Source organism: Oncorhynchus gorbuscha, linkage group LG12 (assembly GCF_021184085.1).
Source record: "Oncorhynchus gorbuscha isolate QuinsamMale2020 ecotype Even-year linkage group LG12, OgorEven_v1.0, whole genome shotgun sequence".
NCBI classification, from domain to species: Eukaryota; Metazoa; Chordata; class Actinopteri; order Salmoniformes; family Salmonidae; genus Oncorhynchus; species Oncorhynchus gorbuscha.
In genome coordinates this window covers 2,632,489-2,658,301 of record NC_060184.1, presented here as the reverse complement: position 1 = coordinate 2,658,301, position 25,813 = coordinate 2,632,489, and positions in this window count along the sequence as shown.

Here is a 25,813-nt window from a genome sequence, read left to right as displayed (position 1 = left end):
CCCCCAGACCATCAGGCTGCTGAATAGACACCACTAGTCAGCTGTTTCTACCCCCAGACCATCAGGCTGCTGAATAGACACCACTAGTCAGCTGTTTCTACCCAGCTGATTCTACCATCAGGCTGCTGAATAGACCATCAGGCTGACTGCTGAATAGACACCACTAGTCAGCTGATTCTACCATCAGACTGCTGAATAGACACCACTAGTCAGCTGTTTCTACCCCCAGACCATCAGGCTGCTGAATAGACACCACTAGTCAGCTGTTTCTACCCCCAGACCATCAGGCTGCTGAATAGACACCACTAGTCAGCTGATTCTACCATCAGACTGCTGAATAGACACCACTAGTCAGCTGTTTCTACCCCCAGACCATCAGGCTGCTGAATAGACACCACTAGTCAGCTGATTCTACCATCAGACTGCTGAATAGACACCACTAGTCAGCTGATTCTACCATCAGGCTGCTGAATAGACACCACTAGTCAGCTGTTTCTACCATCAGACTGCTGAATAGACACCACTAGTCAGCTGATTCTAATAATAATAATAATAATAATAATAATAATAATAATATAATAATAATAATAATAATAATAATAATAATATATGATTCTACCATCAGACTGCTGAATAGACACCACTAGTCAGCTGTTTCTACCCCCAGACCATCAGGCTGCTGAATAGACACCACTAGTCAGCTGATTCTACCATCAGACTGCTGAATAGACACCACTAGTCAGCTGTTTCTACTATCAGACCATCAGGCTGCTGAATAGACACCACTAGTCAGCTGATTCTACCATCAGGCTGCTGAATAGACACCACTAGTCAGCTGATTCTACCATCAGACTGCTGAATAGACACCACTAGTCAGCTGTTTCTACCATCAGACCATCAGGCTGCTGAATAGACACCACTAGTCAGCTGTTTCTACCATCAGACTGCTGAATAGACACCACTAGTCAGCTGTTTCTACCCCCAGACCATCAGACTGCTGAATAGACACCACTAGTCAGCTGTTTCTACCATCAGACCATCAGACTGCTGAATAGACACCACTAGTCAGCTGTTTCTATCCCCAGACCATCAGCCTGCTGAATAGACACCACTAGTCAGCTGTTTCTACCATCAGACCATCAGACTGCTGAATAGACACCACTAGTCAGCTGTTTCTACCATCAGACTGCTGAATAGACACCACTAGTCAGCTGTTTCTACCATCAGACTGCTGAATAGACACCACTAGTCAGCTGTTTCTACCATCAGGCTGCTGAATAGACACCACTAGTCAGCTGTTTCTATCATCAGGCTGCTGAATAGACACCACTAGTCAGCTGTTTCTATCCCCAGACCATCAGCCTGCTGAATAGACACCACTAGTCAGCGGTTTCTACCACCAGACCATCAGGCTGCTGAATAGACACCACTAGTCAGCTGTTTCTACCATCAGACTGCTGAATAGACACCACTAGTCAGCTGTTTCTACCATCAGGCTGCTGAATAGACACCACTAGTCAGCTGTTTCTATCATCAGGCTGCTGAATAGACACCACTAGTCAGCTGTTTCTATCCCCAGACCATCAGCCTGCTGAATAGACACCACTAGTCAGCTGTTTCTACCACCAGACCATCAGGCTGCTGAATAGACACCACTAGTCAGCTGTTTCTACCATCAGACTGCTGAATAGACACCACTAGTCAGCTGTTTCTACCCCCAGACCATCAGACTGCTGAATAGACACCACTAGTGAGCTGTTTCTACCTCCAGACCATCAGGCTGCTGAATAGACACCATTAGTCAGCTGTTTCTACCATCAGACTGCTGAATAGACACCACTAGTCAGCTGTTTCTACCTCCAGACCATCAGGCTGCTGAATAGACACCACTAGTCAGCTGTTTCTACCCCCAGACCATCAGACTGCTGAATAGACACCACTAGTCAGCTGATTCTACCCCCAGACCATCAGGCTACTGAATAGACACCACTAGTCAGCTGTTTCTACCATCAGACTGCTGAATAGACACCACTAGTCAGCTGATTCTACCCCCAGACCATCAGGCTGCTGAATAGACACCACTAGTCAGCTGTTTCTACCATCAGACTGCTGAATAGACACCACTAGTCAGCTGTTTCTATCCCCAGACCATCAGGCTGCTGAATAGACACCACTAGTCAGCTGTTTCTATCATCAGGCTGCTGAATAGACACCACTAGTCAGCTGATTCTACCATCAGACTGCTGAATAGACACCACTAGTCAGCTGTTTCTACCCCCAGACCATCAGGCTGCTGAATAGACACCACTAGTCAGCTGATTCTACCATCAGGCTGCTGAATAGACACCACTAGTCAGCTGTTTCTACCCCCAGACCATCAGACTGCTGAATAGACACCACTAGTCAGCTGTTTCTACCATCAGACCATCAGACTGCTGAATAGACACCACTAGTCGGCTGTTTCTACCATCAGGCTGCTGAATAGACACCACTAGTCAGCTGTTTCTACCATCAGGCTGCTGAATAGACACCACTAGTCAGCTGTTTCTACCATCAGACCATCAGGCTGCAGAATAGACACCACTAGTCAGCTGTTTCTATCCCCAGACCATCAGGCTGCTGAATAGACACCACTAGTCAGCTGTTTCTACCATCAGACCATCAGGCTGCAGAATAGACACCACTAGTCAGCTCTTTCTACCATCAGACCATCAGACTGCTGAATAGATAAACCATGATTCTACATGTTGAACATCATTCTAAACCATGATTCTACATGTTGAACATCATTCTAAACCATGATTCTACATGTTGAACACCATTCTAATCCATGATTCTACATGTTGAACATCATTCTAAACCATGATTCTACATGTTGAACATCATTCTAAACCATGATTCTACATGTTGAACAAACCATTATAATCCATGATTCTACATGTTGAACACCATTCTAATCCATGATTCTAACACATTCTAAACCATGATTATACATGAACATCATTCTAAACCATGATTCTACATGTTGAACATCATTCTAAACCATGATTCTAAACCATGATTCTACAAGAACATTTCTAATCCATGATTCTACATGTTGAACACGATTCTAAACCATGATTCTACATGTTGAACACCATTCTAAACCATGATTCTACATGTTGAACACCATTCTAATCCATGATTCTACATGTTGAACACCATTCTAATCCATGATTCTACATGTTGAACACCATTCTAAACCATGATTCTACATGTTGAACACCATTCTAAATCATGATTCTACATGTTGAACACCATTCTAAACCATGATTCTACATGTTGAACACCATTCTAATCCATGATTCTACATGTTGAACACCATTCTAATCCATGATTCTACATGTTGAACACCATTCTAATCCATGATTCTAAATGTTGCTGCCTTTCATTAACACTCACCAGGTGATGGTCCGGGCTTTTGTCGGCACGGTGACGGTGTGTTTGGAGTCTCCCTCAGTGAGACTGAAGAGGAGAGATCTGGTTGGATAAGACAGGAGGAATCTGATTGAATATGTTCCTCCACTGTCTAAAAGCTGAGGAGAGTTAAGTTCATTAGCGGAAACACACACCCTCTCTATCCTTCTCTCTCTCTCTGTGTTAATTAGCCCAATGTCCATTTGTCTTGTTTCTCCTCTCAGTCACAGCAAGAGTTGACCAACTATTGGTTAAGATTTTAGGTGCTCTCCCCTTCTCACTCTCTCTAATTATTTCTCTCTCACGTCCTCTCTCCTTCAATCTCTCTTTATCTCTTGTATCCTCTCTCCTCTCTCTTGTTCCCCCCCTCTCTCTCTCTCTCTCTCTCTCTCACTATCTCTCCCCCTATCTCTCCTCTCTCTTGTTTCCCCCCTCTCTCTCTCTCTCTCTCTCACTATCTCTCCCCCTATCTCTCCTCTCTCTTGTTTTCCCCCCTCTCTCTCTCTCTCTCACTATCTCTCCCCCTATCTCTCCTCTCTCTTGTTTCCCCCCTCTCTCTCTCTCACTATCTCTCCCCCTATCTCTCCTCTCTCTTGTTTCCCCCTATCTCTCCTCTCTCTTGTTTCCCCCCTCTCTCTCTCTCACTATCTCTCCCCCTATCTCTCCTCTCTCTTGTTTCCCCCCTCTCTCTCTCTCTCTCTCTCTCTCTCTCTCTCTCACTATCTCTCCCCCTATCTCTCCTCTCTCTTGTTTTCCCCCCTCTCTCTCTCTCACTATCTCTCCCCCTATCTCTCCTCTCTCTTGTTTCCCCCCTCTCTCTCTCTCTCTCTCTCTCTCACTATCTCTCCTCTCTCTTGTTTCCCCCCTCTCTCTCTCTCTCTCTCGCTATCTCTCCCCCTATCTCTCCTCTCTCTTGTTTCCCCCCCTCTCTCTCTCTCTCTCGCTCTCTCTCCCCTCTCTTGCAATTAAATTAACTTCAAAGGGCTTTATTAGCATGGGAAACATATGTTTACAATGCCAAAGCAAGTTAAATAGATAATTAACAAAAGTGAAATAAACAATACAAAATTAACAGTGAACATTACACTCCTAACTTCCAAAGGAATAGAGAGAGTTCAAGTGTCCTACAGTTTTGTTACGATATGCAAATAGTTAAAGTAAAAAGGGAAAATAAATAGACATAAAGATGGGTTGTGTTTACAGTGGTGTTTGTTCTTCACTGGTTGCCCTTTTCTTGTGGCAACAGATCACAAATGTGACTCTTATATAGCAAAATTTTAAACTGTGTTTTTTACATTCTACATGTTGAACACCATTCTAAACCATGATTCTACATGTTGAACATCATTCTAAACCATGATTCTACATGTTGAACACCATTCTAAACCATGATTCTACATGTTGAACACCATTCTAAACCATGATTCTACATGTTGAAGACCATTCTAATCCATGATTCTACATGTTGAACATCATTCTAAACCATGATTCTACATGTTGAACACCATTCTAATCCATGATTCTACAGGTTGAACAAGCCATTCTAATCCATGATTCTACATGTTGAACACAATTCTAATTCATGATTCTACAGGTTGAACAAGCCATTCTAATCCATGATTCTACATGTTGAACAAGCCATTCTAATCCATGATTCTACATGTTGAACACATCATTCTAATCCATGATTCTACATGTTGAACACCATTGTAATCCATGATTATACATGTTGAACACCATTCTAATCCATGATTCTACATGTTGAACACATCATTCTAATCCATGATTCTACATGTTGAACACCATTGTAATCCATGATTATACATGTTGAACACCATTCTAAACCGTGATTCTACATGTTGAACACCATTCTAATCCATGATTCTAAATGTTGAACACCATTCTAATCCATGATTCTAAATGTTGAACACCATTCTAAACCGTGATTCTACATGTTGAACACCATTCTAATCCATGATTCTAAATGTTGAACACCATTCTAAACCATGATTCTAAATGTTGCTGCCTTTCATTAACACTTACCAGGTGATGGTGCAGGCTTTTGTTGGCACGGTGACGGTGTGTTTGGAGTAATATAATAATATAATAATATATGCCATTTAGCAGACGGTTTTATCCAAAGCGACTTACAGTCATGTGTGGATACATTCTACGTATGGGTGGTCCCGGGGATCGAACCCACTACCCTGGCGTTACAAGCGCCATGCTCTACCAACTGAGCTACAGAAGGACCCCTCAGTGTGACTGAAGAGGAGAGGACTGGTTGGATAAGACACTCACCAGGTGAGTAGAGCATCAGAGCTACAAAATGATATGTTATACACTACAGTTGAGGAATAATGGGAAAGTAATTCTGCTTTGAAAGTTGATAGATTTGTAAATTCACTTTTGAGAAAATTCCCTTTGAATGTTTGCTCTTTTTTGCTGACGTTTACTGACACCTGCCATATTCAACGGGTGTTGTACACTTTAGCTTAAGACATGTAGCTAGCTAGCTAGGTAAACAACAAACCTAGCTAGGTAAACAATGAACATAGCTAGGTAAACAATGAACCTGTTTGACAGGCTTAAAACATCTTTGGGTTGGGAGCAGTATTTTGAAATCCATATGAAAAGTGTGACCAGAGTAAACAGCCTGCTACTCAGGCCCAGAAGCTAGGATATATATATAGATAGATATATAGATAGATATATATATATATCTATATATATATATATAGTGCCTTGCGAAAGTATTCGGCCCCCTTGAACTTTGCGACCTTTTGCCACATTTCAGGCTTCAAACAAAGATATAAAACTGTATTTTTTTGTGAAGAATCAACAACAAGTGGGACACAATCATGAAGTGGAACAACATTTATTGGATATTTCAAACTTTTTTGCACGCCCAATTTTTTAGTTTTTGATTTGTTAAAAAAGTTTGAAATATCCAATAAATGTTGTTCCGCTTCATGATTGTGTCCCACTTCCATAATATCAACAGAATCATGGCAAACGTTTTTTATAATCAATCCTAAAGGTGTTTTTCAAATATCTATTTGATAATATATCAACCGGGACAGTTGGCTTTTCAGTAGGACCGGGAGGAAAAATGGCTACCTCTCTTTTACGCAAGAATCCCTCAGCCCTCAGCTGGCCACTTACGCAATGTGGTCGTTTACGCTCATTCTTCAACATAAAGGCGTAACTACGTATAAAGGCTGTGGACACCTTAGGGAAGACGTAGAAAAGGGAATCTGGTTGATATCCCTTTCAATGGAGGACAGACATGCATAGGAACAGAAGGGTTTCAAAATAAGAAGCACTTCCTGACTAGATTTTCCTCAGGGTTTCGCCTGCAATGTCAGTTATGTTATACTCACAGACAATGTCTTTACAGTTTTGGAAACTTTAGAGTGTTTTCCATCCCAAGCTGTCAATTATATGCATATTCTAGCATCTGGTCCTGAGAAAGAGGCCATTTAATTTGGGAATGTTATTTTTCCAAAAATAAAAATAGTGCCCCCTTGCTTCAAGAGGGTCTTAACCAGCATGCTTACCACTACATTCTACAGCGATACACCATCTCATCTGGTTTGTGCTTAGTGGGACTATCAATTGTTTTTGAATAGAACAATGACCCAAAGCACACCTCCAGGCGGTGTAAGGGCTATTTGACCAAGAAGGAGAGTGATGGATTGCTGCATCATATGACCTGGCCTCCACAATCACCCGACCTCAACCCAATTGAGATTGTGGTCCAACCAATCCCAAACAGAGTGAAGGAGAAGCAGCCAACAAGTGCTCAGCATATGTGGGAACTCCTTTAAAACTGTTGGAAAGCATTTGTCATGAAGCTGGTAGAGAGATTGCCAAGAGTCTGCAAAGCTATATAAAATATATATATAACAATATAAAATATATGTGGAGTTGTTTAACACTTTTTTGGTTACTACATGATTCCATATTGTTATTTCATAGTTTTGATGTCTTCACTGTTATTCTACAATGTAGAAAATAAGTAAAAATAAAGAAAAACCCTTGAATGAGTAGCTGTGTCCAATCTCTTGACTGGTACTGTGGTACCGTGTGTATATATACAGTTGAAGTCGGAAGTCTACATAGACCTCAGCCAAATACATTTACAGGCAAGGTGGGCCATGTTTTTTTTACCCATTTTGTGTTCACCCTGTCCTACCGACCAGGTTCCCAGAACGCTAAGGCAGACGCACTGTCCCGGATGTATGACACAGAGTGGTCCATGGATCACACTCCCATACTCCCGGCCTATTACCTGGTGGTACCAGTGAGAGATTAACTCGGACATCGAGTTACATACAGAGCCCACTCCTCTCCAGTGTCCAGCTGGGCGTTCGTACGTTCCCTCTGCTGTCCGCGGAGGATGAGGATCCACATGTCACCCTCCTCTGGTCATCCGGGTATCAGTCGGACGGTGCGCTGTCTTAGTGGGAAGTACTGGTGGTCCACCTTGGCCAAGGAAGTGAGGGTTTATGTTTCCTCCTGCTCGGTGTGCGCCCAGTGCAAGGCTCCCAGACACCTGTCCAGAGGAAAGTTAGAACCCCTTCCCGTTCCACAACGGCCGTGGTCACACCTGTCGGTGGATTTCTTGACCTATCTTCACAGGGGAACACCACGATTCTGGTTGTTGTGGCTTGGTTCTCTTTGTCCTGCTGTCTCCTCCCTTTACCCAGTCTCCCTACGGACCTACAGACTGTGGAGGCCCTGTTTACACACGTCTTCCGGCACTACGGGGTCCCTGAGGATATAGTGTCTGAGCGAGGTCCCCAGTTCACGTCCAGGGTCTGGAACGTATGGGAGTCTCGGTCAGACTCACCTCAGGTTTTCACCGCAAGAGTAACGGGCAGGTGGAAAGAGTAAACAAGGATGTGGGTAGGTTTTCTGCGGTCATATTGCCAAGACCAGTGGGCTGCGTTCATCCCCTGGGCAGGAGTTTTGTGACGATGAGGCTATGGACATCACATGCACTGCACCAAAGTCAAGAGCAGGACAGAAACTGGCTCTCCGAATATAGGTTACCTTGTTCATGTGTGGTTTGGACGGACCAGTCATCAGTACTATCTGCAGTGCCTCTGTTCACATGACTCTCTCTAAAACACACTCCATACGTTGCTGCTACTGTTTATATTTTATCCTGCTGCTCAGTCACTTTACCCCTGATTGTATACAGATCACTACCTCATCTATCACTGATATGGTTATTGATATTGTTCTTGTACATACTGTATATTATGTTGTTCTTTCACTACTGGCATTGACACTATCTATTGTTGATATTTCTACTATGCATGTAACCATTTGGCCATTTACACCTTCTGTAGAGACCCATCCACTTAGCAATATGTCGCAGGTGGTTATAGTGTTTCTTTCACATGACCCATCAATTTGGGTAATGTAGTGAGTCTGGGTAATGTAGTAGTGCTTCTGGGTAATGTAGTAGTGCGTCTGGGTAATGTAGTAGTGCGTCTGGGTAATGTAGTAGTGAGTCTGGGTAATGTAGTAGTGAGTCTGGGTAATGTAGTAGTGAGTCTGGGTAATGTAGTAGTGTGTCTGGGTAATGTAGTGGGTAATGTAGTAGTGCGTCTGGGTAATGTAGTAGTGCGTCTGGGTAATGTATTAGTGCGTCTGGGTAATGTAGTAGTGAGTCTGGGTAATGTAGTAGTGAGTCTGGGTAATGTAGTAGTGAGTCTGGGTAATGTAGTGCGTCTGGGTAATGTAGTAGTGCGTCTGGGTAATGTAGTGGTGAGTCTGGGTAATGTAGTAGTGCGTCTGGGTAATGTAGTAGTGCGTCTGGGTAATGTAGTGGGTAATGTAGTAGTGCGTCTGGGTAATGTAGTAGTGAGTCTGGGTAATGTTGTAGTGAGTCTGGGTAATGTTGTAGTGAGTCTAGGTAATGTAGTGAGTCTAGGTAATGTAGTGAGTCTGGGTAATGTAGTGAGTCTGGGTAATGTAGTGAGTCTAGGTAATGTAGTGAGTCTAGGTAATGTAGTGAGTCTGGGTAATGTAGTGAGTCTAGGTAATGTAGTGAGTCTAGGTAATGTAGTGAGTCTAGGTAATGTAGTGTGTCTGGGTAATGTAGTGTGTCTGGGTAATGTAGTGTGTCTGGGTAATGTAGTAGTGTGTCTGGGTAATGTAGTAGTGTGTCTGGGTAATGTAGTAGTGTGTCTGGGTAATGTAGTGTGTCTGGGTAATGTAGTGTGTCTGGGTAATGTAGTGTGTCTGGGTAATGTAGTAGTGAGTCTGGGTAAGAATTGTCTAATAACTATCTAATATTTATATCTGGATACTTTCTGTTTACCTGGAATGTTTCCTTATTTTTGGCTTCTACTGTCAGTCTTAATCTTTACTATACTACTCACGGTTTCAGCCGTGACCTCACATGTGAATCCTTAAAGAGATGGGTGGGGCTGGTTTAAGAGGGTGTGAACGATACTGAATGGGTGTAGACAAAAAAGAGCTCTCCAGTGGGTGTACCAAAACATTCAAGGGCAATTTTCTCAAAAAGTGGAGTTACAAGTTTATCAACTTTCAAAGCAGAATTACTTTTTTAAATTTAACTAGGCAAGTCAGTTAAGAACAAATTCTTATTTACAATGACGGCCTACCAAAAGGCAAAAGTCCTCCTGCGGGGACGGGGGCCTGGGATTAAAATAAATAAATAAATACAGGTAAATACAGGTAAATAATATAAATATAGGACAAAACACACATCACGACAAGAGAGACCTAAGACAACATAGCAAGGCAGCAACACTTGACAACACAGCATGGTAGCAACACAACATGGAAGCAGCACAAAACATGGTACAAACACTATTGCCCACAGTCAGATAGGGGGGAGTGAGGCCTAAGAGGGTTTTATAAACAAGCGTCAATCAGTGGGTCTTGCGACGGGTATACAGAGATGACCAGTTTACAGACGAGTAAAGAGTGCAGTGATGTGACCTATAAGGAGCATTGGTGGCAAATCTGATGGCAGAATTGTAAAGAACATCTAGCTGCTTGAGAGCACCCTTACCTGCCAATCTATAAAGTATGGCTCCGTAATCTAGCATGGGTAGGATGGTCATCTGAATCAGGGTTAGTTTGGCAGCTGGGGTGAAAGAGGAGCGATTACGAGGAAACTAAGAGGAAACCAAGTCTAGATTTCAATTTAGCCTGCAGCTTTGATATGAGCTGAGAGAAGGACAGTGTATCGTCTAGCCATACTCCCAAGTACTTGTATGAGGTGACAACCTCAAGCTCTAAACCCTCAGAGGTAGTAATAACACCTGTGGAAAGAGGGGCATTCTTCTTACCAAACCACATGACCTTTGCTTGGAGGTGTTAAGAACAAGGTTAAGGGCAGAGAAAGGTTGTTGGACACTAAGAAAGCTCTGTTGTAGAGTGTTTAACACAAAATCTGGGCCAGCTGAGTATAAGACTGTATCATCTGCATATAAATGAACGAGAGAGCTTCCTACTGCCGGAGCTGTGTTGATATAAATTGAGAAGAGCATGGGGCCTAGGATTGAGCCTTGGGGTACTCCCTTGGTGACAGGCAGTTGCTGAAACAGCAGATTTGACTTTATACACTGCACTCTGAGGGGTAGTTAGCAAACCAGGCCAAAGAACCCCCAGAGACACCAATACTCCTAAGATAGTTCGCAATAATGGAATGGTCTACCATATCAAAAGCTTTGAAAATTTCGATAAAAATATGAGCACAATATTGCTTAGAATCAAGGGCAATGGGGACATCATTTAGGACCATTAACTTCTTGCGTAGAGCAATCCCGTATCCGGGAGCGTAATCATAGCCTCAAGCTCATTACCATAACGTAACGTTAACTATTCATGAAAATCGCAAATTAAATGAAAGAAATATATTCACTCACAAGCTTAGCCTTTTGTTAACAACACTGTCATATCAGATTTTCAAAATATGCTTTTCAACCATAGCTACACAAGCATTTCTGCAAGAGTATTGATAGCTAGCATTGCATTAAGCCTAGCATTCAGCAGGCAACATTTTCACAAAAACAAGAAAAGCATTCAAATAAAATAATTTACCTTTGAAGAACTTCAGATGTTTTCAATGAGGAGACTCAGTTAGATAGCAAATGTTCATTTTTTCCAAAAATATTATTTGTGTAGGAGAAATCGCTCCGTTTTGTTCATCACATTTAGCAAAGAAAATAAAATGAAAATTCAGTCATTACAATGCCAAACTTTTTTCCAAATTAACTCCATAATAGACATAAACATGGCAAACATAGTTTAGAATCAATTCTCAAGGTGTTTTTCACATATCTATTCGATGATAAATCATTCGTGGCATTAGGGTTTCTTCTCAGTAGCAAACGGAAAAGTACTGCAGCTGGAGATTACGCAATAATTGCGACGGAGGACACCAAGCGACCACCTGGTAAATGTAGTGTCTTATGGTCAATCTTCCAATGATATGCCTACAAATACGTCACAATGCTGCAGACACCTTGGGGAAACGACAGAAAGTGTAGGCTCATTCGTGAGCCATTCACGGCCATATAAGGAGTCATTGGAACACAGCGCCTTCAAAATCTTTGGGGACTTCCTGTTTGAAATGTCATCTTGGTTTCGCCTGTAGCATCAGTTCTGTGGCACTCACAGACAATATCTTTGCAGATTTGGAAACGTCAGTGTTTATTTTCCAAAGCTCTCAATTATATGCATAGTCGAGCATCTTTTCGTGACAAAATATCTAGTTTAAAACGGGATTGAGTGCCAGTCAGCCTGAGTGTGTTGCCAATCCTTTCGCCAAATGCAATTCTTGAGTTGGAGTAACTCTGCAAGATCATGGTCTGACCAGGAGCTGAACCTGTTTTTATTCTGATTTTCTGTTTGGGGGCGTGTTTGTTAACAATACCACTGACAATATCAAGAAAGAAGGTCCAAGCGTATTCAACAGAGGGGATGAAATCTGATTCTATACCATTTTACAGAGGCCAGTTCACGAAGGAAGGCTTGCTCATTAAAGTTTTTTAGCAAGCGTCTGACAAATCAGGACTGGTCGTTTCACTGAGCAGCCATTATGAACGCAGGCTGTAAAACAGGTCATTACAGAAAACACCAGACTGGTACCTATCAGGATTATTTTGTGAGTATAACATTGAGGAGAGTAGACTTTTATGGGTGTTTGGAGTCAAACCTTGTGGGATTGGTAATAATCTGAGAAATATTTAGAGATTCCCATTGCTTTAGGACTTGGTCAGGTGGTTTAAGCATGTCCCAGTTTAGGTCACTGAGCAAGACAAATTCAGGTGTAAGGGGCCACCTTTGGAGGATCTGTCTTGCTGAAAAAGGTTATAACCAGAAAGGTTAACATCAGTATTCAAAACACTCTTCCTTAACCACGTCTCAGTAATGACCAACACATCTGGATTGGAGCTGGGAACCCAACGTTCAATTGATCCATTTTAGGTAATAAGCTTCTAGCGTTAACGTGCAGAAAACCCAGGCTTTTATGAGAGCAGAAATCAGTGAAGCAGATATCAGAGCACAAGTCAGAATTGGGGCTAGCAACAGTAGATGGGCCAGGGTGTACATGCACATTTCCAGATATCATCAACAGTAATACAATCAAGGCACGGCAGAGGACAGGGAGAGCTCTGCAGTGTTGATTTATGACATCTGAATTTGCATCAGATGGCAACAAGATCATGTTGTAAAGAAATGTAATCAGGTAACATGAATACAATGCCGTCGAGAGGTGGTTAGAATAGGATGGGAAGCCAAAAGTCTGTGAAACCAATAGAGAGTCAGAGTCCCGAGGGTGGGAACAAACAGTCTGTCCCACGGTTGGGTAAACAAGAAAGTTCATAGTCAACAAAGTATGCAGGAGTCATGAGGCAAATAGCAAAATGCACAAGAAAAAGTGTGGTACTTGTACCAGACAGGGGGAGACAGACGGTGAACAGAGAGGGGGGAGTTTGGTGGAGGTACCTGTACCAGACAGACCTGGGCAGACGGTGAACAGAGAAGGGGGAGTTTGGTGGAGGTACTTGTACCAGACAGACCTGGGCAGACAGTGAACAGAGAGGGGGGAGTGTGGTGGAGGTACCTGTACCAGACAGACCAGGGCAGACGGTAAACAGAGAGGGGGGAGTTGGTGGAGGTATTTGTACCAGACAGGGGGAGACAGACCAGGGTGGACGATGAACAGAGAGGGGTGAGTGTGGTGGAGGTACCTGTACCAGACAGACCAGGGCAGACAGTGAACAGAGAGGGGGGAGTTGGTGGAGGTATTTGTACCAGACAGGGGGAGACAGACCAGGGTGGACGGTGAACAGGTCGCCAGGTGGAATCCAAGCAGCAGTCCAGCAGGCAGTGGGAGTAGGTGTCACACCCACTTGAGAGAAGCTTATATTTCTGGAGGCAGAAATGTAGAAAATGGCAGTGGATGGTCTCTGAACAGCAGGAGGGGACTTCAGAGGACGCTTCAAAGACTCCTGACACCTGTTGGGCCCAAAGGCCTTTTATTTCACACCTTAGTGCTAATTGAATTTGTATCTGGCTCAGTTCCAGGTTGTAATGGTGTCCTCAGGTCTCTGCTGTTCTTTGGCTAGAGCAACCTTCGTATAGCTTGGAAAAATAAATCCTTGGAAGCAGTGATCTCTCTGGTTAATTTTGGTCAAAATTAGGTTGTAGGTTTGGAGTTTCGATCTGGAGTGAAGACTGTGGAGTGTAGCATCCTGCATATGTACCTGCCGAAAAATCCAAGTTTATCTAACTCCAAATATATCCTTTTGTAAAAAAACATGTTGAAAAATGTGAGCTCTTATTAAGCTGTCTCTCTCTCTGAGGGGAGCATGTCCCATTGTTCCTCAACTGTAGGGAAACCATTTTGTAGCTCCATGTCTCTACTTTTACATTTCAAATTTGCTACATAAGACCGAATCAAGGCGGTCGGTCACATATAGACAGGTGTGTGCCTTTCCAAATCATGTCCAATATATTTAATTTACCACAGGTGGACTCCAATCAAGGTGTAGAAACATCTCAAGGATGATCAATGGAAACAGGATGCACCTGAGCTCAATTTGGAGTCTCATAGCAAAGGGTCTGAATACTGTAAATAAGATATTTCTGTTTTCGTTTTTAAAAATGTGCCAAAATGTCTAAACACCTTCACATTGTCATTATGGGGTGTTGTGATGTCATTATGGGGTATTGTGATGTCATTATGGGGTGTTGTGATGTCATTATGGGGTGTTGTGATGTCATTATGGGGTATTGTGATGTCATTATGGGGTATTGTGATGTAATTGTGGGGTGTTGTGATGTCATTATGGGGTGTTGTGATGTCATTATGGGGTATTGTGATGTCATTATAGGGTATTGTGATGTCATTATGGGGTGTTGTGATGTCATTATGGGGTGTTGTGATGTCATTATGGGGTATTGTGATGTCATTATGGGGTATTGTGATGTAATTATGGGGTATTGTGATGTCATTAAGGGGTATTGTGATGTCATTATGGGGTGTTGTGATGTCATTATGGGGTATTGTGATGTCATTATGGGGTATTGTGATGTCATTATGGGGTATTGTGATGTCATTATGGGGTATTGTGATGGCATTATGGGGTATTGTGATGTCATTATGGGGTATTGTGATGTCATTATGGGGTATTGTGTGTAGATTGAACAGGAAAAACATGTATTTAATCCACTTTAGAATAAGGCCGTACAAAATGTGTAAAACAAAAGGCATCTGAGTACTTTCGGAATGAACTGTATAGAACTAGACAGAGTAGATTAGACAGTATTGGGTTTATGTATAGAACTAGACAGAGTAGATTAGACAGTATTGGGTTTATGTATAGAACTAGACAGAGTAGATTAGACAGTATTGGGTTTATGTATAGAACTTGACAGAGTAGATTAGACAGTATTGGGTTTATGTATAGAACTAGACAGAGTAGATTAGACAGTATTGGGTTTATGTATAGAACTTGACAGAGTAGATTAGACAGTATTGGGTTTATATATAGAACTAGACCGAGTAGATTAGACAGTATTGGGTTTATATATAGAACTTGACAGAGTAGATTAGACAGTATTGGGTTTATGTATAGAACTAGACCGAGTAGATTAGACAGTATTGGGTTTATGTATAGAACTAGACCGAGTAGATTAGACAGTATTGGGTTTATATATAGAACTTGACAGAGTAGATTAGACAGTAGGGTTTATTGGGTTTATGTATAGAACTAGACAGAGTAGATTAGACAGTATTGAACTAGACAGAGTAGATTTATTGGGTTTATAGAACTAGACAGAGTAGATTAGACAGTATTGGGTTTATGTATAGAACTAGACAGAGTAGATTAGACAGTATTGGGTTTATGTATAGAACTAGACAGAGTAGATTAGACAGTATTGGGTTTATGTATAGAACTAGACAGAGTAGATTAGACAGTATTGGGTTTATGTATAGAACTAGACAGAGTAGATTAGACAGTATTGGGTTTATGTATAGAACTAGACCGAGTAGATTAGACAGTATTGGGTTTATGTATAGAACTAGACAGAGTAGATTAGACAGTATTGGGTTTATGTATAGAACTAGACAGAGTAGATTAGACAGTATTGGGTTTATGTATAGAACTAGACAGAGTAGATTAGACAGTATTGGGTTTATGTATAGAACTAGACAGAGTAGATTAGACAGTATTGGGTTTATGTATAGAACTAGACAGAGTAGTTTATAGAACTAGACAGAGTAGATTAGACAGTATTGGGTTTATGTATAGAACTAGACCGAGTAGATTAGACAGTATTGGGTTTATGTATAGAACTAGACCGAGTAGATTAGACAGTATTGGGTTTATGTATAGAACTAGACAGAGTAGATTAGACAGTATTGGGTTTATGTATAGAACTAGACAGAGTAGATTAGACAGTATTGGGTTTATGTATAGAACTTTATGTATAGAACTAGACAGAGTAGATTAGACAGTATTGGGTTTATGTATAGAACTAGACAGAGTAGATTAGACAGTATTGGGTTTATGTATAGAACTAGACAGAGTAGATTAGACAGTATTGGGTTTATGTATAGAACTAGACAGAGTAGACTAGACAGTATTGGGTTTATGTATAGAACTAGACAGAGTAGACTAGACAGTATTGGGTTTATGTATAGAACTAGACAGAGTAGATTAGACAGTATTGGGTTTATGATAGAACTAGACAGTAGATTAGACAGTATTGGGTTTATGTATAGAACTAGACAGAGTAGATTAGACAGTATTGGGTTTATGTATAGAACTAGACAGAGTAGATTAGACAGTATTGGGTTTATGTATAGAACTAGACAGAGTAGATTAGACAGTATTGGGTTTATGTATAGAACTAGACAGAGTAGATTAGACAGTATTGAGTTTATGTATAGAACTAGACAGAGTAGATTAGACAGTATTGGGTTTATGTATAGAACTAGTAGATTAGACAGTACATGTATAGAACTAGACCTTAGATTAGACAGTATTGGGTTTATGTATAGAACTAGACAGAGTAGATTAGACAGTATTGGGTTTATGTATAGAACTAGACAGAGTAGATTAGACAGTATTGGGTTTATGTATAGAACTAGACAGAGTAGATTAGACAGTATTGGGTTTATGTATAGAACTAGACAGAGTAGATTAGACAGTATTGGGTTTATGTATAGAACTAGACAGAGTAGATTAGACAGTATTGGGTTTATATATAGAACTAGACCGAGTAGATTAGACAGTATTGGGTTTATGTATAGAACTAGACAGAGTAGATTAGACAGTATTGGGTTTATATATAGAACTAGACCGAGTAGATTAGACAGTATTGGGTTAGACAGTATTGGGTTTATGTATAGAACTAGACAGAGTAGATTAGACAGTATTGGGTTTATGTATAGAACTAGACAGAGTAGATTAGACAGTATTGAGTTTATATATAGAACTAGACAGAGTAGATTAGACAGTATTGGGTTTATATATAGAACTAGACCGAGTAGATTAGACAGTATTGGGTTTATGTATAGAACTAGACAGATTAGACAGTAGGGTTTATATATAGAACTTAGAGATGCAGTATTGGGTTTATATATAGAACTAGACCGATTAGACAGTATTAGATTAGAACAGACCGAGTATTTAGACAGTATTGGGTTTATGTATAGAACTAGACAGAGTAGATTAGACAGTATTGGGTTTATATATAGAACTAGACCGAGTAGATTAGACAGTATTGGGTTTATGTATAGAACTAGACAGAGTAGATTAGACAGTATTGGGTTTATGTATAGTACTAGACCGAGTAGATTAGACAGTATTGGGTTTATGTATAGAACTAGACAGAGTAGATTAGACGGTGGTATGTCATACAGTACAGTTGAAGAACAATGGGAATCCAATTCTGATTTAAAAATTGATAAACTTGTAACCACACCTTTGACAAAATGGCCCTTGAATGTTTTGGTAGACCTACTGGAGAGCTCTTCTTTGTCTACACCCATTCAGTATCGTTCACACCCGCTTAAGCATTAGCCCCACCCATCTCTTTAAGGATCCACATGTGAGGCCATGTGCGAAACAGAGGGAGTGAGGTAGTGTAGTAAACAACTGAAGATTTCAAGACTAAATGTGGTGAAAATAGTAGCAAAAAGTAGTAGTAAAAATACACCTTATCTAGTCCTTGGCCTATATCCAAATCTGACTTTGGTGCAGGTTATGTTGTCCTTCACATTGCATTCTCTGGTAAACAAATGTAGTCCAAGTGTATTTGTCACAGGATTCAGAAGGTGTAAACAGTGCAGTGAAATGGTTACTGGTACAGTGGAGTCTTTTTGTTTAGACATGTAGCTAGCTAGCTAAATAATGAACGATAATCCTAACTCATAGTGCCATTCACCATGCATGAATCTGTTTTGACATGTAGCTAGCTGAACTATGAACCATAATCCTAACTCATAGCACCATGCATGAATCTGTTTAGACATGTAGCTAGCTAGCTTAATAATGAACCATAATCCTAACTCATAGTACCATTCACCATGCATGAACCTGCAGGTAACTCAAGCTAACCAACTAGGTTCAATGTTAGCTAGATAGATAACATTAGACTATAACCAGCAATGCAAATGGATTTCTGAGATACAAATAATATTACTACACAGATCATACATGTAATGTTAGCGAGTCAGCCAGCTAATGTTCACTAGCTCGCTAACCGTACACTTATAACGAGCAATGAAAACCACTTTCTGATAAAATTAGAAAAGTACAACATCTGAAAAAGTAGCTAGACTCTTACCACATGGGATGAACACTTCTCCCTGTCTTTCACAGATGCCATGGTTGCCCTTTGTTTGAAGATGAGATCCAGAGACAGGTGTTTTATACAACAGCCTTCTATGTTCTCTTTTCGACTCCCTCCACATTCGGCAATCATCTGCGTTCCGGGCGTTTCCACTGATTTTCAAAACTCTGTCAACTTCTTCTATGATCAACAATAACAGCTGATCAACAGTTGTTTCTTCCCCATCCCTGTCATCAAAAGACTACAATGTTTGGTTCAATTATTATTATTATTATTTGCCTAAAATCAGGGATTTCCTCATCATCTGATTGATTTTTTCAGAGTCGGAGAGAGTCAGTACGATCGTCCTCCAGAAAGTATCCATCACAACCTCTGACCTCTGTCGATAGCGCCTGATAAATTCAGGGTTGAGAGCAGAAGCAACACTTTTTTAATTTCGTCATGACGTCTTTCAAATAAAGCTGCGCTATAATGATCATCCTGAGCAGCTCATGTTATAGACCGAAGCTACATGGCAGACCAATCCCAACTCATCTCTCGTCATGTCCAAACCATCCATTATCTCAGCCAATCATGGCTAGCGGGAAGGTTCATGTATTTTTCCGTGCCAAGGAAGCAGCTACTATTCATGGGGTCCAGCAAAATGAAGGCAGTTATACAAAAACAATACAATACGTTCACAACCTGTTCCATAAGGTGTATCTGTATCTGTTTTCTTTCATCTAATTTTACTGCTTGCATGAGTTACCTGATGTGGAATAGAGTTCCATGTAGTCATGGCTTTATGTAGTACTGTGGAATAGAGTTCCATGTAGTCATGGCTTTATGTAGTACTGTGGAATAGAGTTCCATGTAGTCATGGCTTTATGTAGTACTGTGGAATAGAGTTCCATGTAGTCATGGCTCTATGTAGTACTGTGGAATAGAGTTCCATGTAGTCATGGCTTTATGTAGTACTGTGGAATAGAGTTCCATGTAGTCATGGCTTTATGTAGTACTGTGGAATAGAGTTCCATGTAGTCATGGCTTTATGTAGTACTGTGGAATAGAGTTCCATGTAGTCATGGCTTTATGTAGTACTGTGGAATAGAGTTCCATGTAGTCATGGCTCTATGTAGTACTGTGGAATAGAGTTCCATGTAGTCATGGCTTTATGTAGTACTGTGGAATAGAGTTCCATGTAGTCATGGCTTTATGTAGTACTGTGGAATAGAGTTCCATGTAGTCATGGCTTTATGTAGTACTGTGGAATAGAGTTCCATGTAGTCATGGCTCTATGTAGTACTGTGGAATATAGTTCCATGTAGTCATGGCTCTATGTAGTACTGTGGAATAGAGTTCCATGTAGTCATGGCTTTATGTAGTACTGTGGAATAGAGTTCCATGTAGTCATGGCTTTATGTAGTACTGTGGAATAGAGTTCCATGTAGTCATGGCTTTATGTAGTACTGTGGAATAGAGTTCCATGTAATCATGGCTTTATGTAGTACTGTGGAATATAGTTCCATGTAGTCATGGCTTTATGTAGTACTGTGGAATAGAGTTCCATGTAGTCATGGCTTTATGTAGTACTGTGGAATAGAGTTCCATGTAGTCATGGCTTTATGTAGTACTGTGGAATAGAGTTCCATGTAGTCATGGCTTTATGTAGTACTGTGGAATAGAGTTCCATGTAGTCATGGCTTTATGTAGTACTGTGGAATAGAGTTCCATGTAGTCATGGCTTTATGTAGTACTGTGGAATAGAGTTCCATGTAGTCATGGCTTTATGTAGTACTGTGGAATATAGTTCCATGTAGTCATGGCTTTATGTAGTACTGTGGAATAGAGTTCCATGTAGTCATGGCTTTATGTAGTACTGTGGAATAGAGTTCCATGTAGTCATGGCTCTATGTAGTACTGTGGAATAGAGTTCCATGTAGTCATGGCTTTATGTAGTACTGTGGAATAGAGTTCCATGTAGTCATGGCTTTATGTAGTACTGTGGAATAGAGTTCCATGTAGTCATGGCTCTATGTAGTACTGTGGAATAGAGTTCCATGTAGTCATGGCTCTATGTAGTACTGTGGAATAGAGTTCCATGTAGTCAAGGCTTTATGTAGTACTGTGGAATATAGTTCCATGTAGTCATGGCTTTATGTAGTACTGTGGAATAGAGTTCCATGTAGTCATGGCTTTATGTAGTACTGTGGAATAGAGTTCCATGTAGTCATGGCTCTATGTAGTACTGTGGAATAGAGTTCCATGTAGTCATGGCTTTATGTAGTACTGTGGAATAGAGTTCCATGTAGTCATGGCTTTATGTAGTACTGTGGAATAGAGTTCCATGTAGTCATGGCTCTATGTAGTACTGTGGAATAGAGTTCCATGTAGTCATGGCTCTATGTAGTACTGTGGAATAGAGTTCCATGTAGTCATTGCTCTATGTAGTACTGTGGAATAGAGTTTCATGTAGTCATTGCTCTATGTAGTACTGTGGAATAGAGTTCCATGTAGTCATTGCTCTATGTAGTACTGTGGAATAGAGTTCCATGTAGTCATGGCTTTATGTAGCACTGTGCAATAGAGTTCCATGTAGTCATGGCTTTATGTAGCACTGTGTGCCTCCCATAGTCTGTTCTGGAGTTGGGGACTGTGAAGAGACCTTTGGTTGGATGTCTTGTGGGATATGGATGGGTGTCTGAGCTGTGTGCCAGTAGTTCAAACAGACAGCTCGGTTCATTCAACATGTATCACAAATACAAGTAGTGATCAAATCAAATCAAATTGATTTATAAAGCCCTTCTTACACCAGCTGATGTCACAAAGTGCTGTACAGAAACCCAGCCTAAAACCCAAAACAGCAAACAATGCAGGTGAAGAAGCACTGTGGCTAGGACAAACTCCACTGAAAGGCCAAAACCTAGGAAAAAAATTAAATGATGATAAAGTCAAGTCAATCTCTCCTCCACTTTGAGCCAAGAGAGATTGACATGCATATTATTAATGTTAGCTCTCTGTGTACATATAAGGGCCAGCCATGCTGTCCTGTTCTGAGCCTATTGCAATTTCCCTAAGTCCTTCTTTGTGGCATCTGACCACACGACAGTAGTCCAGGTGCGCAAAACTAGGGCCAGTACGAAGAATTTTCACTTTTGGATAAATAGCCTGCCCAATTTCAACTTCCTGCTACTCATGCCAAGAATATAAGATATGCATATTATTATGGATATATTTGGATAATAAACACTCTGAAGTTTCTAAAACTGTTTGAATCATGTCTGTGAGTATAACAGAACTTATGTCGCAGGCAAAACACCGAGGACTAACTGTTCAGAATTTTTTTCCCCCTCTCTGTTCCCTATATTGTCTTTGCCATTGGGTATTTAATAGGAACCTAATTTCAGTTCCTACCACTTCCACTGGATGTCGCCAGTGTTTGGAATATGGTTGAGGTTATTCCTTTGTGCTATGAAGAAGTAGGCCAACTCGGAACTGGGGACACTTTTGTGAGTTGCGCAAGACGTGAAAAGCAGCGCTGGTTCTTTTTCTTTCCTGTATTGAATACAGATTGTCCCGTCTACAATGTGATCGATTATTAACGTTTTAAAATACCTAACGTTGTATTACAAAAGTAGTTTTGAAATATTTTGGCAAAGTTTATAGGCATCTTTTGAAATATTTTGTAGTGACTTTGCGTTTTTGTAAGCTGTTGTTTTCTGGATCAAACATGCTTTATAAATGGCCATTTTCGATATATATGGACAGAATTAATCGAACAAAAGGGCCAATTGTGATGTTTAGGGGACATATTGGAGTGCCAACAAAAGAAGCTCGTCAAAGATAATGTATGTTTTATATTTTATTTCAGCATTCTGTGTAGCGCCTGCTATGCTAGCTTCTTTGTTTACTGCTGGTGCAGATGGTGAAGGCTATCAGATAATAGCTTCTTATGCTTCCGCCGAAAAGCATTTTAATAATCTGACATGTTGGCTGGATTCACAACGAGTGTAGCTTTAATTGAGTATCTTACATGTATGATTTAATGAAAGTTTGAATTTTATAGCATGTTATTTGAATCTGGCGCTCTGCATTTCCCCCAGCAATTGGCCAGTTGAGACGCTAGCGTCTCCCCTATCCATATTAGCAATGCTTTATTATGGACAGACTTCTCCCCATCAATTTGACCATGACAGTTTACAATTCAGGGTTACTCCAAGCAGTTGAGTCTCCACATCTTGCTCAATTTCCACATTATTAATTACAATATTTAGTCGAGGTTAACTTTTTCACATTGGATGAATTGCGTGCCCATAGTGAGCTGCCTCCTACTCTGTCCCAGATGCTAATATATACATATTATTATTAGTATTGGATAGAAAACACTCTGAGGTTTCTAAAACTGTCTGTGAGTATAACAGTACTCATATGGCAGGCAAACTTCCAAACAGGAAGTGGAAATTCTGGGGCTGGTTGATTTTCAACTCATCGCCTATTCACATAAATAAGATATGGATCTGTTCGCACTTCCTAAGCCTTCCACTAGATGTCAACAGTCAGTAGAACGTGGAATGAAGCCTCTAGTGTGAGATGTGGGACCGAATGGCAGCTATTTGAGTCACTGGTCTGGCAGAATGCCTGTTCCTGGTTACGCGCAGTAGTCATTATATCGCCTTGCGTTCCATTACTCTGTACACAAAAACGAATGCTCCGGTTGGAACGTTATTGGATATACAGGATATGATAACAACATCCTGAAGATTGATTCTCTACTTAGTTTGACCAGTTTATTCGACCTGGAATATAACTTTTTGAAGTTTTTGTCTGAGTTCGCCTGGACCAGCGCCAGCTTTTGGACATGTGAACTCAACGTGGTAGCAAAAGTAGCTAATAGGACTAATTGGACACTAGTAATGGACATTATGGAACAAAACAACAATTTATTGGACACTAGTAATGGACATTATGGACCAAAACAACAATTTATTGGACACTAGTAATGGACATTATGGACCAAAACAACAATTTATTGGACACTAGTAATGGACATTATGGAACAAAACAACGATTTATTGTGGAACTAGGATTCCTGGCACTGCATTCTGATGAAAGATCATCAAAGGTAAGGGAATATTTATGATGTAATTTCGTATTTCTGTTGACTCCAACATGGCGGAGAAATGTTGTTTATATCTGAGCGCCGTCTCAAATTATTGCATGGTATGCTTTTTCCGTAAAGTTTTTTAAAAATATGACACAGCCGTTGCATTAAGAACAAGTGTATCTTTAATTATATGTAAAACATATATCTTTCATCAAAGTTTATCATGAGTATTTCTGTTATATGACTCTCTGTAATTACTCCGGATATTTAGGAGGCATTTCAGAACATGGCGCCAATGTAAACCGAGATTTGTGGATATAAATTTGCACATTATCGAACAAAACATAAATGTATTGTGTAACATGATGTCCTATGAGTGTCGTTTGATGAAGATTATCAAAGGTTAGTGATTCATTTTATCTCTATTTCTGCTTTTGTGACTTTATCTTTGGCTGGGAAAAATGGCTGTGTTTTTCTGTGACTTGGCTCTGACCTAACATAATCGTTTGTGGTGCTTTTGTCGTAAAGCCTATTTGAAATTGGACACTGTGCTGGGATTAACAAGAAGTGTATCTTGGTGTGAAATACTTCTATGTTTGAGGAATTTTAATTATGGGATTTCTGTTGTTTTGAATTTGGCGCCCTGCACTTTCACTGGCTGTTGTCATATCGATCCCGTTAACGGATCCTAAGACGTTTTTAAAGAAGTCACCAACAAGAAACACCAAACACTAACGTGAAGCTGATTAGGGCTATACAGGCCACTAACACAGACAACAACCCACAACTAAGGTGGCAAAACAGGCTGCCTAAGTATGATTCCCAATCAGAGACAACGATAGACAGCTGCCTCTGATTGGGAACCACACTCGGCCAAACACACAGAAATACAAAACATAGAATGCCCACCCTGCATCACACCCTGACCAAATAGATAAATAAAATGTCTCTCTAAAGTCAGGGCGTGACAAACAGCTCAAATAAGCAAAGAGAAACGACAGTCCATCATTGCTAAAAGGCATGAAGGTCAGTCAATCTGGAAAATTTCAAGAACTTTTAAAGTTTCTTCAAGTGCAGCCGTAAAAAAACATCAAAGCTATGATGAAACTGGCTCTCATAAGGACCGCCACAGGAAAGGAAGACCCAGAGTTACCTCTGCTGCAGAGGATAAGTTCATTAGATTTACCAGCCTCAGAAATCAGCAGATAACTGTACCTCAGATTGTAGCCCAAATAAATGCTTCACAGAGTTCAAGTAACAGACACATCTCAACATCAACTGTTCGGGGGAGACTGCGTGAATCAGGCCTTTATGGTCTAATTGCTGCAAATAAACCACTAATAAAGGACACCAATAAGAAGAAAAAACTTGCTTCGGCCAAGAAACACGAGCAATGGACATCAGACCGGTGGAAATCTGTCCTTTGGTTTAATGAGTCTAATTTTGAGATTTTTGGTTCCAACCACCGTGTCTTTATGAGATGCAGAGTAGGTGGTTGTGTGGTTCCCACTGTGAAGCATGGAGGAGGTGGTGTGATGGTGTGGGGGTGCTTTGCTGATGACACTGTCTGTGATTTTCTTTTGAATTCAAGGCACACTTAACCAGCATGGCTACCACAGCATTCTGCAGCAATACACCATCCCATCTGGTCTGAGGTTAGTGGGACTATCCCAAAACACACCTCCAGGCTGTGTAGGGGATTTTTGACCAAGAAGGAGAGTGATGGAGTGCTGCATGAGATGACCTGGCCTCCACAATCACCTGCATTCAACCCAATTGAGATGGTTTGGGATGAGTTGGACCGCAGAGTGAAGGAAAAGCAGCCAACAAGTGCTCAGTATATGTGGGAACTCCGTCAATACTATTAGAAAAGCATTGCAGATGACTATCTCATAAAGCAGGTTGAGAGAA